General features: G+C 52.5%; 1 protein-coding gene across 2 annotated transcripts in view; it reads left to right on the forward strand.

Moving 5' to 3' along the window:
• The window catches only part of CYRIA (CYFIP related Rac1 interactor A), a 90,837-nt gene that overhangs the window by 21,492 nt on the left and 50,001 nt on the right, over positions 1-19,344 (forward strand). Inside the window, exons 2-3 of one of the 2 annotated variants that reach the window (XM_037528491.2) lie at positions 16,074-16,113; positions 17,693-17,844. The gene's annotated coding sequence lies outside the window, so the exon portion shown is untranslated. Of the gene's footprint in view, positions 1-16,046; positions 16,114-17,692; positions 17,845-19,344 lie in introns of those variants that run through there. The other variant, XM_037528494.2, reaches the window with a different exon arrangement.

The following is a 19,344-nucleotide window of genomic DNA, read 5'->3' on the forward strand; positions in this document are numbered from 1 at the left end:
TTTGTACGGGTGCAAACGCTGAGGCTTGGCGCCCACTAAAGAGACTGACCTTGGAGTAGAGTCTCATTCCTGCAGGAGCCCCCAAAGCAGGGAGGCACGATGGACAGTCTAATGCATGGGGTGGCCCCCTGCACCCCACACTAGCTCTGTAGTTTGGATCATATGGCAGCCATGAAATAGAGGATGCTGAGATGCTGGCGTGGAGCGTTTAGAAGAAGGATGTATGTCCGTGCCCTTGACCTCTTCCAGACCCACAGCTAGATGAACTTGACTTAGGCATCACCTCCTTATCAAGGCCTGCTGGGAGCCAGGCACTGTGCCTATGCCAGGGGGAAAGAGAGCTCCGATGCATTTTCTGCCTGGAGGGTAAGGCTCGAGCTGTTTCTCAGAACATGTTCTTATGTCATGGAGGTGGTCCTGGCAGGAGACCTTCAGCAGGTAGTCACTCTCGTCTTCACTCATTGAGCAAGTCATTTTAAAACACCTACTATGCCTGGGTGGATGCAGAGGGAATGACAAGGAGCAAGACTGACATGGACTGGGCCTGAGAACATGCTTACAGGCCACCTCCTTGTGGACAGATATAGCTAGAAGTAGGGATATTGTCTTTGTCAGATTCTAGAGGAAAAAGGTGTGAAAAAATGTGTACTATAAATAAAATTGTAGTGAGAATGTTTCCACACAATTATTTACTAACATTGGAATGTTTCGTTTCATTCCATTCTCTCTCTCTCTCTCTCTCTCTCTCTCTTTCTCTCTCTTCCAAAAAACAATCACTGTCCATTGATGTCCCTTGGGCCTTTTCCTGGCTGGTCTGAACAAGTTGAAAGTTGCTCGATTGTGGTTTTGGAGAATCAGGCATGCCTTTGTAATGCTGTCACATCTCAAGATATTGGAGAAGGGGACATCTCCAGGCCCTTGCTTCTCAGTGCTTTTCGACTGTGTTTCTCTGTGGCTAGATGCTCCTTATTGTTTAAACTACAGTTCAGAGACCATCAGCTAAAGTCATTCATTCATGCGTTTGACACACATTTATTGAACGCCTGTTTTTGAGACGTGCGTACTTCTAGGTACTGGGGCTATGACACATGTGTGAGAAAAAGTAGACAATAAATTAATAATGATAATAAATCAGGTAAAAGAAATAAAGTATTATTTATTGACTTTAATATATTAGAAGGTTAAAAGAGCAATAAGAAAAAATGACGCAGAGTCAGGGGGCTGTGTCTCTCTCTCTGCTGGATATATTTTAAAAGTAAAGCCAGAAGGATTTCCTGAAGGAAGGATTGAATGTGGGTCATGAATAAAGGGGAGGCTAAGGTGACTCAGTAGTCTGTCCTACAGAATATTCTGTCCTACAGAACTGGGAAGATGGAATTGTCATTAGCTGAGATGAGAAAAACAGTGGGCAGGTGGGGAGGGAGCCAGCAGTTCATTTTGGGGCCAAGGTAAACCTCAGGGGCATCCAAGTGTAGCTCTTGATGAGGCTGTTGATGCCAGAGAGGGAAAGGTCATAGCTAGTGTGTGGAGTTGAGGGTCATCAAAATGTAGATACTACCTACAGCCTTGAAACTGAACGTGGTCACCAAAGGAGTGAATTCTGATCAACAGGCTGAATGAAACCTGAGTGCTAGGGAATATCCATGTTCAGAGTTTGGGGAAAAAAGAGAAGACGGATAAGGAGCAGATAGTAACGAGGGAGAAAAGTAGGGGGTTGTGAGCTCCTGGAGTTCAAGGGGGTGAGACTCAGGACAGCATGATGACTCAGCAGTGAGATGAAGCCACAGAGCTGACCACTGGCCATGGCGCTGTGGAGCTGGGCAGTGTCACCTGCCCACACCTGACTCCGGACTCCCCAGCTGGGCTGCGCTGCCTGCTGTGTGCTCCCTCGGGGATGCCCAGAAACCTGGGCCCCACGAAACAACTTCCTCTCTAGAATCCTGGAGCCATCCTCGCTCATTTACTAACTTAACATGAATGAGCTCCTACTAAGTGTTGGGACTACCCGGGGCAGCAAGCCAAAGTCAGCCGGGTCTCCCTCGCCCTGAGATATTTAAGGCACACAGCATCTGTTCTCGTAAAAGAAAGCCAACAGGTGAAATAAGATGATGGAAGTTCAAAGGACAGAGAATTTTTCCCTGGGGGGGGTCAAGGTTGAGTCCTCAGCTTAAGTGACTGTTGAACTTGGTCTTGAAGGATGAGTAGAATTTAGAGAAGACTCTTATAGACGAGGGGAAATAGAATGACCGGGGAACCAGAAGAGGAAGGGCAAAGAGCGGGAAGGGAGGTGGAAGAGAGAGAAGCGGATCCGGAAGCTCAAACTTCTGCCAGACCTGATGCAGGGGGCCTTAGAAATTAGAGACTGGGCTTTTCTTCCCTAGTCAATGGGGAAACCATTAAAGGCTGCGAGCCACAGAGTGACGCAACAATAGCCTTGCTGCTTCGGGAAGAGTCATCTGCCTGCATGAGAACCATCCAGAAAGATAATAAGGGCCTAAATTAAGGCAGCGGCTGTGGGAGGAGAGTGGAGGGGCCCATGAGCCACCTTGAAAGCAGGATTCACTGGACAGCACTCAAAATCGCAGGGAGCTGGGTGTAACTGGGGCTCGGAGCTCTCCCTAAAAGCCAAAGTCAGCCTTTTGAAGTGCCGTGCCTAGGCGGTCACTCATGCTGGTCACTTCCACCCCCATCCTCTCTTGAACCTCAAGTTTCACCTCATTAGTGAAATCACGCTTGCTTAGCTTGGGAACTCTGTGATGAACGGTTTCTGCATTTGCGAAACAAAGGAACTCTGTGATTTCAGACTCTTCTGCACGTGCCACGTTAGAAATGTAATCGTGGAGACATGAGCGCTGGTGTGGGCCCATCCCCTCCACTCTCTGACAAGTCTGCTGCATCTGATCTGTCAGTTGCATATGGTCTGATCAGTTGCATCCAGCAGTTGATCACACAGGAATTCTGGAGCAAAAGCAACAACTCTCAAAGCCCCGAGAGGGCGATACCTAGTGCCACGCCCTGGCCAGCAGTGCCCTAGGAAATGCCAAGTGACCCAGATGGGGACCAGGCAGCCTGCCTGCTCATTTGCCCTAGAAAATCCAGCCCCAGGAACTCGGTCTTTGTCCCCAAGGATGGAACCCCTCTCTCTGCTCTGCAGTGCTCTCAGCCTCAGCTCGGGTGGGCTGAAGCATGGCAGGTAACAGCACCCGGGGGATCATCACTAATTTCAGTGAGGTTGGAAGCCCAGGCTGTGGGGGAAGGGCCTGGCCTGCAGCCAGCCAGTCCCAGCATCCCGATTCCTGTGGCAGCATTGGGGAGCAGCCTGAGCAGCCAGGCTGGCTTCCCACTGCATCTGCCCATAAAAGGATAAAAGTGCTGCTATCCGGTCGCATTGGGTAGGATTACTGAAGATAAATTTTTTAAAAGTGTGGATTCCGCCCCCCTCTTTTTGTCAGGAGCATGTGTGTGTGTGTGTGTGTGTGTGTGTGTGCATGTATGTGCACGAATGCCTGCGTTCACGCTGTTTGCAGCCTGTGTGTGCTAACAGATGGACTCAGCTTCATCTTTTATCTAGTGTTACAGAAGATAAAACTGAAATTGGATGACATGCTGCCTCTTCAATTTAAAAAAGAAAAAAAAATAAAAAGTTCTTTAAGAGGAGCCTTTATGGTAGGAAAGAGGGATTCAAAATATTGTCTGGCTTTGCTCAAAAGGCAGAGCAGGGCAGAGCCATTTAAAAGTGATTTCTCTCTCTGCCCCCTCCCCAACTTCTCCTAAATATACGATCTCTGTGTCAGAAGTAGGCCAAGCTTGAAGGCTTTCATGAATTATATATCAAGAGACATCATTACCCAAGAGTCTTGAACAAATGCCCCATGGTTTACATTTTATAGACATTTTTCCCCCAGTGGCAGCAGTTTCTGTGCCTGCATTCTTCCTGAGATGGAAAAGCAAAGCATTTTAGGAGAAACACAGGAGCATGCATGCTCATAAAGGTCATTGTGTGGAGGCCGAGCTGTCCCCTCTGAAGGACATCTTTATCCCTGGGCAGCACCCCTGGACTGCCGGGACTGGGGCGTCCTGCGTGGGCTTTGTCTGGACTGGCATCCCGAGAGCCAGGGCTGATTGAGAACGAAAACGATTCCTTTCTGTGCCCACCCTTCATGCGAGGACCTTGCCATTTCATCTGTATATCGAATATGCCTTATCCACCTTTTCACTCTCTGTGAAAGTAATTCTTTCCTCTGACATTGGAAACCTCAACTGGGTAAACAGCAAAGGTGGGGTTTGGGTCTTTGGTTTTTTGCCTCTGTTTAGCTGTCGGTATCAGGGCCAGAAAGTTCACCTGGGACACAGGCACCGAGGACAGCGGGCCCTCAGACCCCCAACCAGGTGGGCGCCCCCACCCGCACACCTGGGGCTGCAGGAAGCGGACTCTGCTTGTGCTGCGCTCCGTTTCCCTCCCAATTCCTTCTCCCAGGGTGGATATTTTAACATTCTGGGCTCTCCTCTCTACAGCCCTGAGAGAACCCAGATAATTCTTTATATAAAGTTCTCATCTTTTTCTAACCTTTAATGGTCCTTTCATGAACTGTCTCACTTTATTCCTCACTTGGGATGTGGAACACACTTCTTTTTTTCCCATTTTAGAGATGAAATAAATAATTGAAAGCGAGAGCAGAGAAGTCACTTAACAAGGCCGTTCCCCCTAGAGCAGTCAGCAGCGTGTGTGTGTGTGTGTGTGTGTGTGTGTGTGTGTGTGTGTGTGTGTGTGTGTGTGTGTGTGTGTGGTGAGTGCGTGTGAGTGCCCGGACACATGCATACGATATAAATCCAAACCTGACAACATCACCCCATCCCAGACAAAGAGCAAAAGGTAACACCCCATGACCCAGCTCCCTTGAGCTCAAAGAGTCCTTTACGAGGCTTTGCAGGCCCCGTGTGGTCTGGCTCAGCCCCTGCCTTGTGTTGTGGTCCCGCCTTCTCCCCCACTGCACCCCATCATTTGCTTACATTTCAACCAAACCCCGCTGCATGGCGTCGCTCATACCTGTGTGTCGACACTCCTGCCCTTTTTATTGCCTCGTGACTTCTGGCCCTTCTCACCCTCCTTCCCCTTCTCCTGCCCCTGCCTCCTGTCCCCTTTTGCCTGGGCCAAGTCCTGTGTGCACGGCAGATGTGCTCAGGCACCGGCCCTTCCATGAAGCCCCTCCATTGACCAGCTTCCCATTCGGTGAGTGGGATCCATGGCGGCCTGTGTCCCCCATTGCAGCCCGGCCACCCTGTATTTTAATTGTCCTTTCCTGTGTCTTCCTTCCCATGTCTGGTGAGCTACTAGCAAACATGAGTTAGGGGGCACACTTGGTTCTCAGAATCTTCATCCCCAGAATGGAACAAGTTCGGGAAGCTCACAACGGACTGCAGGGTGGGGTTCTTCCTCCCTGTTGCCATCTCTGTCTGGATGGATGCACCCCAGACAATCCTCCAGGTAGGGTGTGGTGACTGTCCCACGTGCCATCCAGGTGCACGATTGCGTTCAGACCCCACAGTGAGGCCACAGCGGCCGTCCCAGTCATCACTGGCATGGACCCGGCTGACAGGTGCATCTGGCCTGGCACCAAGCCCGCCCGTCACAGGGAGGAGCCGGACTCAGACTCAGACACACCTGCGTGAGAATCCCACTTCCGCCTCCCCGGGCCGTGTGATCTCAGGAAATCCGCTGACCCCTCTGAGCCTGTGTGTCTGGCCCGGTGAATGGAGAGCTGCTCTGTAAATCTGTCTTGTAATAATGAGATTATTTTGTGGAGTCCATGTCACGCCAGAGATACTCAGAAATACTGCCCTTTGCTAGTTTGAAAAAAGCCAAGCTTGCAATCCACTAAGTCAGGGGATTATTAACACTGCAGTAAATGACGTGGCCATCACGGAAAGGTCACCTGGCTTGTGACCTTCGGATGTGGATGTTACAGCTTTAAATAACAAAGAAAAGAGTTGCTTGAGGCAGAAACGTGGGGATTAAAAATTCTTTAGCTCTTTGTCTTCTGGACATTTCTTCTCTTCCCCTTACCCAGATTGTCTTGGCTCCATCATGGGTATAAGGACAGGCAAGTTGCAGGTCCCCGTGTGAGGGATGGATGAGAGGGGAGGCTGGAGGGCCGGAGCTCAGCAGGGTGGGGCTGGATCGCAGCTGGTTTGGGAATCCCTGTCCCTGAACTGTCCTGCTTCCGGGCTGTGGTCCAGGTCCCTTCCAGGGTATCACCAGCCAGCTCCGAGCTACAAGCAGACCTTGGAACTTGGAGTTCAGAGACCTGAACAAAAATCTTCTCTGGACACTAAAAATCTACATCTGACTGAGAGTCCATAGGAAACCGGGAGGCAGGCCTGGGGCAGCCACCTCTCCCACGCCCCAGGCCCCTCCTCCGGCGTGCCGGGGTGGCAGCCAGCTGCCCAGGTGGCGTCCAGCGCCAGCGTTCTGCGAGTCTAATTTATAGCTGAGTGAGTTGTCATTCATGGCCCAGGAAAGGCAAAATTATCCTTATTATTCTGCTGGCAGTTCTGGTGCCTGGGAAGCCACTGGGTCCCGCCACGTCTAGAATTAGCTCTGAACCCTTGGGCTTTTAATTAAAGGGCTTTGTGAGTCAGATGGTTTATGGTCAGATTCAGATCTTCGGGGAGACGGGAGGGAGGTCCTCTGCGCTGTCATCTGGGGCTTGAGAAATCGGCTGCCTTGCCGGTGCGAGGACCGGGGATAGAGCGTCTCGGGGGACCTCCAGGGAAGGCTGTGGTTACGCTTCACCGGCCAGTCTTTTTGACTCCGGTCGGGAGGCTGGGGGCCTTGGTGAGTGGCTTGTCATCACTTTCTGCCTCATGAGGGTCTGTGCTTGGCCATCGAGGCCAATTCCATTCCTGTCCCCCGCGGTCCCCGCCACGCCCGGGGTATTTCTTACCCAAAGCTGTTTCCTCTTCGGGTGGTTTGTGTTAAATGCATTTTCAATCCCAAGTGGTACAAGGGATAAAAGGATTGTCTAAAATAGAGTGGTTTCTGGACGTGTCGAAAGCCCGTCGCCTGCTGTGTGTTTTTAACAATTGTCTTCCCAGAGGAGGGAATGAAAACCTCACCTTTCAACATGTTGCAATCCACGTGAGAAAGTGACTTGAATCAAATCGCTCCTCTTATAGCCCTGGTGGCCAGGCTGCTGAGTGTGTCTCGCCAAAGCTGCAGGCTGGGACTGGACACCAGCATGCTCACTGGCTTGAGCACCTACTGTGTGCCACCACGAGGCAGGGGAAGGGGCAGGAGCTCGCCTTACCCTGCAGCATCGCCCTGTAGTGAGCGCCCTGGCCTGCTGTACCTCGACCTTCTAGGCTCCTGCCCAAGCTCCTGTATGTTTCTCTGGAAGCTGATGCATCCAAGGAACTTAAATGGGCTTTAACAAATTTTCGTCAGGATGCCCCGACCTTGGCATTGCTGACACCTTAGACAGTGAGTCCTTGCTGAGGGCACGGGGGCTCTCCTGTGCGGGCTCGGATGCCTTTCTGACCTGTCAAGATGCCAGACACCAGGTGCACCCACTCCGGGGTCTACAGATCTTGCCACCTGTGTCCTCCTCAGTTCACATTCACAGAATGGCCTGGTAGCTGCTGTCTTCCCGTTTGTGGTTACATGCAAGGAAAGCAAGGATTTGTGTTCTCCATTTCCAATTAGGGTACGTGGAGACCAGGGAGGGAGAAAACTCCAATCCTGACAGGGAGTTGAGGCAGAGCTGCAGCTGCAAGTGTACCTCCTGTCCCCCCACCCATGTCTTCCCCGCGGCTCCATTATGCTTCCTGGCTGGATCCCTGGCAGAAACAAAGACATGTGTGGTTAGACATGTTCACCCCCCCCACACCCCGTGGCTGGTTTCTACTGACAAGATCTCAGTGGATGTGAAGTTGGGGAGACACCTGTAATTGGCTCCGGTGAGCTGGTGCCAGTTGGCGCCAGGACCGCCCTGGATCCAGGGGTGCTTCTGCTCACCTTCGTCTTGTTCTCTTCAGGACCTTATTCCTCCATCCCTCTCCCTCTCCCTATGCCCCATAACCCCGAACTCATGACAAGGAATGCCTGGGGAAGCAGGGGCCTGCTCAGCATTTTTGATCACCTCTCTAGATAAGCGTGGAGCCGGTAGAGTGGAATTTCCTCTCTCTCTTGTTAAATGAACATTTTATTTCACAATCTTTCCATGTAAGGAGTTGCAGGAATAGCAGGGCATTCTGGTTTAGGAGAAGAAACCTTGGGAAGCTCCTTGCTGGGACCTTCTGTACAGAATGAATTCCCGGTCACGAATTACGTGTGACTTTTCAGCTTCACACATGTGGAGTGTGAGGTGCTGGGAGGTGCCGGGTGCTGGTGGCCACAGGGCACTGGAGATGCCGCTCTGGGGTGTAGTAGTGGGGTCTTAGCTGCATCCTTAGTCCAGATCCCAGCTGTGACTTCTGCAAGTCTCAGCTTCCACACCTGTGAAAGGAGCGATAATCTCTTCACTGTTGTAAAGAACAAGTGTTCTCCCCTACGTCTGGGGCTTGCATGTGTCTCTCCCGCTAGTTGCTCAGGGGCTGGGTGGGTGACCATCACGTTGTCCTCTCATGGAGGCTAAGAATCTGCCCGGTTGGCTTTTTCAACATGGCCGTGATTTAGTGCCGTGTGCTCCTAGCCACTTTCTGGGGTCCAGCACTGGGCCTGGGGAACCTGGGGTGGGGCGGGAAGAGCCCCCAGCAGGTTGTAGAGAGACTTGCATTCTCCTCTATCTTTGGGGACCCCTTCACAACATAACCTTAGAATATGCACAGCCTGAGGGTAGGGGCAGGACAATGCTGTGGCATTTAACTTTCATCCTCAAGGTGATGGGAAGTGCTTGAAGGGTGTGAGCAGGGAAGGCGCATCCTCAGATGTGTGCTTTAGAAAGTTCTTTCTGTAGAGCACAGGACCAGTGACTGGGCAGGAGGTGGGTGCAACAGCCCAATCAAAAGAGAGTGAGTCTCTCTGGAGCTAAATGCTGAGTGGCACAGATAGAAAGGGAGAAGTCAGTGTGGACTGGGTATCAGGGAAGACTTCATGGAGGAGGTGTGACTGCCGTGGGCTTTGAATGAAGGTGGAAAGGATGGAGGTCTAAGTCTGCGCTGCAGAACAGAGCACAAAAAAAAAAAAAAAAAAAAAAACAACTGTAATGAATACCATTTGGACTTGAACTGCATATAAATTTTGTGTAAAGGGTGGTTCTCAATTAGCATGGACCCATTTATGGAGGAACTTGAAATTAAAGCTAAGGACTATGGACTTTGTTAGAAGGGGGCGTTTCTCACTGTGGAAGGTACATTTTGCTGTCAGCAGCTCCTACTTCCCTTTTGCCCATAAGAATAGGGTCCTGGGCCCCTGGCGAGGGGGTGCTCACATCTCCAGCTCTGTTCAGTTGGGGAAAGCAGAATGCAGCCCTGGAGCTGGCCATAGGATTCCTGATTTGCCTCGCAGCAGGGAGCCCAAGAGCTCGAGCAGCTGAGCTGTTGTCTGGGTGCACCCCTGGTGTTTGCCTGTCTGGGCCTGGTGACCCTTGTAACTGCAGATAAGCCGGCTCCCAGCTGTCGCAGGTACATCCTCAATCTTCTTCCATGTGTTAGCTCTGACTATCTTGCCTCACTAAGAATAATTGAGCACCCCCCCACCAGTGCCCCCACGCCTGCTTTCTGAAAGTGTGACTGTCTCTGTCCACAGAGGTCAAGGATGAGCATTTTATAGCATCCCAGTGAAATGAGATGTGTGCTTTCTGTGAAGTGTTAGAAAGCAGCACTTGCTGGAAATGGTATGAACTAGATACCGTCACCCCCGAGGCTCACAGGAGAAAATGCAGGCTCAGTGGGGTGATGTGACTCACCCAAGTTTGCACAGCAGGAATTAGTGGGGCCAGAAAGCAGGTGCCCTCTGGACTTCGGTCTCTTCCTGGTGGATTTGAATCGAGGCGTTCTGCCAGAGGGCCTCCATTTCCACGGTGTTTGTAGCAGAGCTCTGCTTGTGGGAGCGTTGCTGCCTCGCATGGCAATACACCCCGTAAATTAAGCCCTTATAGAAACACCCCACTGAAATTTACCTAGACCGCAGTTCCAACAACACCTTCATTATGCAGAGTGTTGAGTGGCTGCAGAAACTGGCCCCAGATCGCCTGCTAATCAACCCTGTGCCTGCCACATGGTCTCACCCAGGAGTCTCTACTGCACAGCCAATGTATGTCACCTAAAAAAGTTCCCTTTGTCGATGGTACTGCAGGCCTGGTCGCAGGGGCTGGCTTGTGCACTCAGGTGGTGTGGGTCCTGGGAGGCCCGCTGGGCTCTGGGTGCATGAGTGGTGCCAGCGTCCTAGAGCGCCCGGGGTCTCTAAGGAGCTGGACAGCAAAGGCCATGGCCATCGCTCAGGCTGGGCTGGTGCCATCAGGCTGCGGCAACATATCTAGACCCCTTACTCCTAGGCAGCCCTGACCTTGGACTCTCCTAACATGCATTTGCCTCTGGCAGGCCAGGTCAGCTTGGCCCCACTGATTAAGGGACAGTCGTATTTGCTAAAGTTCAGATGGGCGTCAAGTGCTACTCTGGCCACTTTGAAGACTGGGTTCCCTGAGATGGAGCCGTTATCTCCATTGTAAGGGGGGTGGGCAGATGAGACACATAGTCCCACACACAGTTGTGGGACTCGAGACCCCAGGCTCCTGCCAGTGCCCCGTCCTCCTGCTGAGCCTTAACCCAAGCTCCTGTCTCCTGGCCCCGGATCAGCATCGATGCCTATGAAACCCCCCCAGCCTGTTCTTCAGCATAGAACCTCCATTCCTTCCTTCCTCCAGCCGCACTGTGCCCGCCAGGAAGCCTGATTTTTCAAATTCAACCGTCAGTCATTGCGGTGTGAGCAGGAGTCTGGGCTGGTTACAGTAGCCGGTGCAGAGAAGTGCTTATCCTTTGGGGGGGCCACAGTTTCACCCCACAACCTGTGAATGTGACCCTCCACACCTTAAGGTGCTTTTCACCCAATGGGAGAGTAAAATTTGAACAAACATTGTACTTTACAATCACTTGACCTTCCAAGTGCCCAGGAGGCTCCTGTGTTTACTGCCGTGAGAGCTTTGAGGAACAGACTCTGCATCTGAAGGGCAGAGAGGACAGGCTGAAGGTCACAGCACAGTCAAGGCCAAGTTGGGGGGACATCCTGGCCAGCGCTGTCAAGCAACCATCCTGGCTGTCACAGGTGTGGGCGGCAGCCTGGCCGAGTTTGTTTGTTCCTGCCTGGAGGCTGCCTGAGTGGCAGAGACGGGCGGGTCCACCGCCAAGGCCTCGTTCCATTTAGATTTTGTCCTTTTTCTTCCTATGGTCGCAGCCCCAGGAAGGGGAGACCAGGGATATGCGTGGCTGTCCGGCTTTGTGCCCATGCTGAGCACTGGTGAACGAGGCGGAGGCTGACCTTGTTGGCTTGCGAAGGGCCCCACCCCCAGCCCAGAGGAGCAGCTGCTGTAAACTACCCTGATCTCATTTCTCTAGGCGACGGGACCCCCTGGCAGGTTGTGTTCTGTTGAAAAACTGGCGGGTTTTCTGATGTCTCCAGCCAGTGTGCCGGTGTACTGCCCTTCACGGGGGTACTCAGTGTACAGCTATTGGGGTGCAGCAAAGATCAGGGACAGACAGTGGACCTCAGCCTTGGGCACAGGATTCATGGGAGCTGGTGCGAAGGGCTGGGCCCTGTTCTGGTTCTGCTACCATTTGTCACTTGAGACTGCCTCCCACACCGGTCAGACGCCCATCTGTGAGCAGGACCTGGGCCCCTCCATTGCTGACGCAGCGGGTAGCATGAGAGCTGTGAGGTGGAACTGGGGTTCAAAGAAACCTTCATCATTGACCACCTGTGACCTGGGACTGCTCACTTGGCCTGTCTGGGTCGCTCTCCAGTCCTTTCCAGCCTCTGTAGCATTGACATGAGGCCCAGGGGGACGCTGGACCTGGCAGCTAGCCAGCATGCAGGGACAAGAGCTGATGTTCTCACCATCACCATCATCCCTTTGTTGGCCCCTGATGTCTGGGAGGGTTGGAGGTCAGGTCTGGGTTGCTGTAGTGTCCGGCTCACTGGCACACAACCTCACTGGGCACCCCATCAGGAGCAGTGGTGTGCAGATGGAGGATGCCTGGTACAGGCTGGGCAGGTGAGAGAGCTGTGAGCTAGTCCTGGCTGAGGTCTCAGGTGTCCCTGAATCGCATTCACAATATTATTGAAAGGGGTGATGCTAATAGTGGCAGAACTGGGTTGAACTGAGCACCCCCCACCCCCGCCCGGGTAAGTTCATGCCTTAGCCCTCACACCTGTGAGTATGACCTAACTTGGAGAAAGGGGTCTTATCTATTTACCACACCTCACCATGTACACTGTCTCTGCAGAGAACAGAAAAGCCTCTGATCTGTATAACCACAGGGTGAGGGGCTGGTTGGTCCCTTCAGAGGTGTCAGGGCTCCTTGGCACCCAGCAGCTTCTCTGCAACCCTTGATTGCTGCCCACGTCCTGCGATGCCCCTGATCAGGGAACCGCCTCCTGCCAGCGTGTTCTACACAGGCCTGAAGTGAGCCTTTCAGTCAAGACTGATTTTCTGCTTCAGACTCTTTTTCCTATTGGCCACAGATTCTTAAAAGGCAGCTTCTTAGGAGAAGGGTAAAATAAGCAGGCGTAAGAGTAAGACATGTCTCCTCCCACCCAGGTTGTGGGTGCAAGGGGAGGACCCCGTCAAAGGGCGCAGCTGGACACCTTCTGGGCAAGGTAGGGCCTGTGGGCAGGGGACAAAGGCCGGCCTGTCCCTGCAGCACACTGACCCCTGAGAAACTGTGTCCTGGCCAGAGTCGGTTTCTCCAGCCCCTCTGGGCGGCAGTAGCTGCCTCTCGGCTGCCAGGGACAGGAAAGCCACAGACCCCGCATGGCTGGGGGCGGGGCTGGTTGTCAGACAGCTGCCCGTCCAGGTTCTCGGCAGCCAGCTGTCCTTTAGAGTCGATGCCCAAGACTCGTCCCACCCTGTGTTCCAGCCATGGTTTGCTGCTTCACAAGTGACATCAAGTGACATCAGCCTTGTACACAGCGCCGATAAGCCCAAGGAATTTCCAAAACCTTCTGGTGAAGAAAGGAGAATGGTTGCAAAGCAAATTTGTGTGGATTGGACAACCAGGGGGTGCTCAGAGGCATCCTCGACCGGCACAACTGGGGTAACAATAATCAGCCTCGTGGATGATGCCAGGGTGGCTGTGTGGCCCGGGGTGCCTGAGACAGCCCCTGTGTGTGTCTGCTGCCCCTTCCATCTTAGGAGTACCCAGGCTTGGGTGCTAATCACACGGCCACCCCAATCGTTTCCACCCGTGTACACACACTTAGTGTGTGCACGCTTAGTGTGGAGGAAGTGTGGGTGATCATTTAGGTAAAATCCTGAACTTGTGCACTTGGACGAACGCTGGCCCTGGGTGAGCACCTGGCTGTGGAGAAGGCACGTCACCATTTAACAGAACACGGTTCTCAGGTGAAATCAGGGCAGAAACGTTGAGCTGACGACAGTCCAGGCCTTTCCTCATTGCCTACTGGCTTTTTGACCTTAAGGAAATCACTGGCTTATCTCCACTGCACACTAGGAAAATCACATGGACTTTATCAAGTTCACGTAATTGCTCCAGCACCTCTGAGAAGCCTCCAGCCTACTTATGGACAGACTGGATTGCCAACACATAATGGCGGTTGCCATTATTATTATTATGACTCTCCCCCAGACCTGTTATTATTTTGACTTTAGTCTTTCCTTCTGTGAAATAGCAAAGGGGAGCCCTGTCCTGCCCCGCTCCCCAAGTCTTCATGAGGTTGAAACCAGGGGCATCCCCAGAACTTATTGTAGCTGTGGGTGTCTGTGCAGAGCCCTGCCTGCCTGCCCTGTGGGTCCATCCCTCAGTGACATGGACACTGGGCTCCAAGCATCCTCCACCTGCCCGGTACTCTCCTATCCAGGCCTCTCTCCGTCCCCTGTCAGCCTAGCCTACTTACGTGTCCCTGGAGCCATGGAAACACCAAGGCCGATGTCACTTACTTACTGGTGATGGTGACACCGGGGAGTTACTCCCCAAGGGTGCTGGGACAAATCCCTGGTCTTGCCTGAGTAGCTCCTCTCAGTATTCCCCACAGGAAAGCGCCCTCCCTTCCTCTGCCTTCTGAATGGAGGTGTCATTGGCTCCTGGTGTACATTATTTTCTGTTTGTTTCTATTAATTAGCCTCCCTGTCTGCCTCACCCTGTTTGTTTTTCACTTTTTTTTTTTCTTTTAATGCAACTGCTTTGAGAGGAGTATTACCTAATACTTCAGAGCAGGAATTTGAGCCAGCCTGCCCGCATTCCACTCCTGGCTCTGCCACTCAAAATCTGAGGCCCTGGACAAGGGCCTTAGTTCCTCATGTGTAAAAGGGGGCAAGAGGAATCAACCTGGTGTGGGCCCGTCTCGGGGTTGACCAGATGTCCATGCTAACAGAAGGTGATGGGTGACCAAGGCCAAATAGTTTGTTACCAAAGAGCTGCTTTGGTCTTCATGCTGGTCAGCCCTGGGGGCTCTGGGAACAGGGGCCCACCTGAGGTGGCCTGCCTTTTGCTGTGTTCTGGTCCACCCTCCCTGGGTGCCAGCTCCTCAGATGCTCAGCCTGGAGGACAGGAATACGTCCTTCAGCCTTTCGTCCTTTCTCCATCCGGATGGCCGCCTTTTGTTGAGCCAGTGCCCTTTGAAAATGGAAGTACACATCTTTTCTAAAGATTCCCCTGCCCTGCTCGTGGGGGAAGGGAGCACGCAATGTTGTGAGAGGTCATAGGTCATGGGTCAGAGGTCAGGAGATGCCTGGTCAAGTCCCAGCTCTGTTGTGACTCTGGACAAGTCATTTTGTGCATCTGAATCACAGTATCCCCGTTTTTAAAATGGGGCAATTACCCTCTGCTTTGTCCCTCTCTTAAAATGACCAAAGAAAATAAAATATGGAACAGCATTTGCTGGCTGCAAAAGCCCAGGCTTTGCTGGGCCCGGGCAGCATGGGCCTTCTCCAGGCCTGGAGCAGAGGGACGGGCAGCGGCCACAATCCCCAGTGCTGCCATCGGAGCAAATTAGCATGGTGTTGGCTGAGGTTGTGCTTTTTGTGGGGACCAGAAGGGCGTTGTGTCTCCCCTGTTTGATCACTGTCCTCCCTAATGGACATCTGGCCCCTGGGTGACTCAAACAGGAAGCCACCAGCCATCACTTCCAAAAGCTTGGCCTCCTCTCAAAGACATGCTTGCTTTTTGTTGTCCTGGGTTTGTTTGGATGGTGGAGGGATAATTTACAAAATCAAGGGCAGATCCTTGGAGACCGCCCGGCCCTGGCAGGACCTCTGTGATCTTATCTATGAGATGGGAGGAAGGGGCCTTGGGAGGCTGGATGCGGATGCAGTGTGTCCACATGCTGGGGCTGGGTCAGAGCCAGGTTGGGGACATGGAGCTCTCTCAGCCACTTAGGCCCCTGTGCTGGGAGGCTGGGCTGCTTTGTTTGTTTCCCCAGATACACTGCCAGGTTGGGGAACTGTTGCGGGGGTGGGAGTGGAGCCACAGAGGAGCCCCGCATTCCCTGGCCCCTCAGGACTTAGGGGAGTCTGTGAATTAGTATTAGTTTTAGTGCTACAGCATGAATGACTAGGGGGCAGTTGCGTTTGTTCATCTCACACGTCATCCTTTACGATGCCCTGGGACTTGGGGAGCTTTTGTCAGCATCTATCAATAGTAGCGTGGACAGATGCATTGAGGAGCCTCTGGAAGTGCTTAGAGTCAGTCGGTGTCTGGAGGACACAGCCTCCTGCTGGCCTGACCCTCTTGATTTTGTGGTAGGAGAAAGTGGGGTTCTCCCGCGCCCAGAGGGGTGGATCCAGCCTCAGTCACACACACTGAAATGGGTTGTAATTATGAGAGCGTCGGAGGAAGAAAGCAGTGGGGTGGGCCGCGCCTGCCCACAGCTCATCACCTGAGCGGCTTCTGTCTTGTTCCAGGTCCTGTCCTGGCACACCTGGCCTCCACCGCAGCTGAGAGGTGAGAGACGTGGTCTTACCCCCTCCGTCTTTGGAGATTTACCTTCGCTGTCTACTCTGGGTGTCGTGGAACGCGAGACTCCCTCTTCCTCAGACTGTGCTCTGTGGTGGGAATCCAGGGGCGCTGACCCCAAGTTCAGAAAGAAAACATCTCCCAGCTCCCACCCCGACCCAGCTTCCCAAAGGCAGGGCCAGCCGGACGAATGTCCGAAATCACTTTCTCACCAGGCCGAGGACTTTTTAAAGTTGCTGTGTTTTCTCTATCATTTCCTTCCCTCCCCCCCCACTTCCTGTTTTTTCTTCCTCTTTCTCCACCCCCACCCCATCTCTCCAGCCCTGTCCCTGGTTGTCTGAGAACAGGAACAAAGCCCCCAGCGTTGATAATCGTGATTTCCTGACGGCCTCGCTGGGGCCGGCCAGCCTGCTGCGGGACACGTGAGGCTGCCTGGGAGCAGGCAGGAAACGGTGGCCTTTGGGGCCCCCTGCCTGAAAGAGAATCTAATAAGAATCATCCTTCATGAGCTTACAACCATGTGCAGCTTCCAAAGAACTTTCTCCTGAATTGAATTCAAAACCCTGGGAAAAATAAGACAACACCCAGTATTGGATCTAATAACTATAATCCATTTTAGATGGACACAAAATAGATTTGGGAGTTGGGTCTGAGCTCATTTCTGGGTCTGCCCTGTCTTTTCTTTAGGATTCTGCAGATTTTTCGAGCTTTCTGAAGCTTATTTCTTAAACCTTTGGGAAAATGGGGTCGATGGTACCTCTTGGTGAATTTTTGAGGACCTGTTAGGAAATATCTGATTCTGTCTATCTGTAGATTCACATCGTCTCTATCTGCCTGGCAGGTGTTATCTGCTTGATAAATGCCAAATCCCTACTTTGGCTTTCTGCATAGAAGAACCGTTCCAATGTACAGTAGCCAGGAAATCACGTAATAAACGATGCCTCTGGGAGAGACTATGTCTCTTACTGTGTTTCCCTGAAGCTTGGGGACAGAGAGACCCAGAGAGCTCCTAAGGGGTCATAAGCTCCTTTTACTGAAAAACACCCCCCATCCCCACAGTGCTCATGGGTGGTACTATCCGTGGGGGTATTTTTCCAGTGGGAAACAGGGGGACCCTCCCAGCCATACGCCGTGGTGGACTGTTGTACTGATTTAGCTCCAGGGGGTAAAGCTACAAAAACAGCAATCTGGAAAAAGTGCCACCCCCCTTTATGAAAATCTGTTTAAAAAAACGGAAAAGACTTCCTATTTGGGGTCAATGACCACTTGTTTGAGCAGCTCGCCTGAGCATGCGGCTGCTTTTTCAAACATTCCAGAAGGCCAGCGAGCAGAGACACGTTCTGGTCTGGATTCTCCTCCCAAGTTGCTGTCTCCTGGGCTGAGGCTGTTTGTTTTTCTGAGCCTCAGTTTTCCCAACCAGGAAACAAAGACATGAAGTAAGGGGGTCCCCTGGGTTTCATCCATGGCAATCTTGGATTCTGGGGCTTTCTCTGTGCTCCTTAGGGCTGTATTGCTGTTAGGACAGGAAATGGCCTCTCCTCGTGACACAACCTGCCTTCCCTTCTAGCTGATCATCTCTCACTTGGGACAGAGGAACCACAGGAATCGAGGGGTCCCGTCCTGACCTGTGGAGCCACTTGCCTTGACCCACAGCTGCTCAGCGGGGGTTCCTCCCATCAGCCGGGACTGGTGAACCTGAATCACAAGTGTGCGCTCCAGGTGAGAAGCAACTGGCTTGGGTTCTAGCAGAGAGCGCGGTGGGCGCCGACCTGCTCGTCGCATGGGTGTGTGAAAGGCTTATGGGACATTGGGGAAGACAAAGGACTCTGTGTCCCCCGACATGTCCTCTTTGATGGGAAGCCGTGCCTCCTGATAACACCTGCATGTAACAGCTGGGGGGACGGACTTCATTGAGCAATCGTGCATTTTAAGGTAGCTGTGATTGTGAAGCGGTCAAGGCCCCTGGGTTCTATAATTGCATTTGGGGGCTGGGGGGTGTCTGCTGTATTGAGTCTTGTGTGTGTTTTGGCAGGAAACAGTAGCTTAAATTACGTGCAGTGGGGAGCAGATGAGGACTGTATTTTAGGTGGCTTTCTTTACAGAATTTGTTTGAGATTGAGCACAATTGAGCCCCTTTCTGTGCATCCCATTCCTGCACATTTATTTGTTTTAGATTTATTTATTTATGTATATAAGAACTGGGGTGTAAACCTGAAGGGTGGGGGTGAGAGGATCCACCAGAGAAAGTGGGGAGCAGAACAGCAGATCTACTGAAATACACTGCTGAGGGGAGCAGCGGGGAGACAGGAGAGGTCTGTGCCCCATGTGGGTCAGCTCTTTGGCTGGCCCGGGGATCGAACTCGTGCTACAGTGTCTGGCGATAGCTTGATAGCGCTGTCTTTAACCCCTGAGCCACCAGGGAGGCCCCCCATTCCTGCATATTTAAACATGCGGGGGTGAAGGCCCTACACAGCCAGCCTGAGATGGCGTGGAGGTCTCCTGCCAGGGTCTGGCCGGCGTCTCCCTGCTATCACCATTTCATGAAGTTGTCATCTCACAGGAGTTGAGGCGCTCACACAGCAGCCGCTACTGCCCTGGTTCTCTTCCCTCACCGCCAACACGCTGGTTCTTATATATTCTTCCCCTCTCACCTCCTCCCAAGCACTCACCAACACTGGTCTTACGTGCAAGGAGAGGACCACATCTACTTGAACTTCTGCACTGACCTTGACATGTGCTAACATCTGTCCCCAGTGACTGAGACCTGCTGGGGCTCAGCTCCTTGGTCTCAGATGTGTTCGTAGGAGCACATGTCCTTCAAGCTGCGCAGGGCTTCCCCACCTCTGAGGCCAGGAGTCACCGGGGAGAGCTACCGAGACCTTCTCCTGTCTTCTTTTTCATCCAGATATCTTGAGTTTCCTTGACACCCCGAACCAGAAGCTTTTCAGAAGTTGAGCGCAGTAGAGTCAGCAAGACCGGGTGATTTCTAAGACTGAACTCCTAGGGTCATTTTTATCCAAACCTGGCCCTCATACCTGGGCCTCATTCTCTGGGGATGGGTTTTTCTCATGTTCCTTTCTTCCCCTGACGTGCCTTCCCTGGAGTGGCCCCTGCACTGTAGACTCATTCAGAGGAAGAAGAGCTTCTGGAATTAGGCCTGGCTTCAAATCTCAGTTCTGCTATTTATTATTTGAATGACTTTGAGAAAATCATTTTCGA

This window comes from Talpa occidentalis, unplaced genomic scaffold (genome assembly GCF_014898055.3).
Source record: "Talpa occidentalis isolate TD23 unplaced genomic scaffold, MPIMG_talOcc4v2.1 talOcc4.5, whole genome shotgun sequence".
NCBI lineage: Eukaryota > Metazoa > Chordata > Mammalia > Eulipotyphla > Talpidae > Talpa > Talpa occidentalis.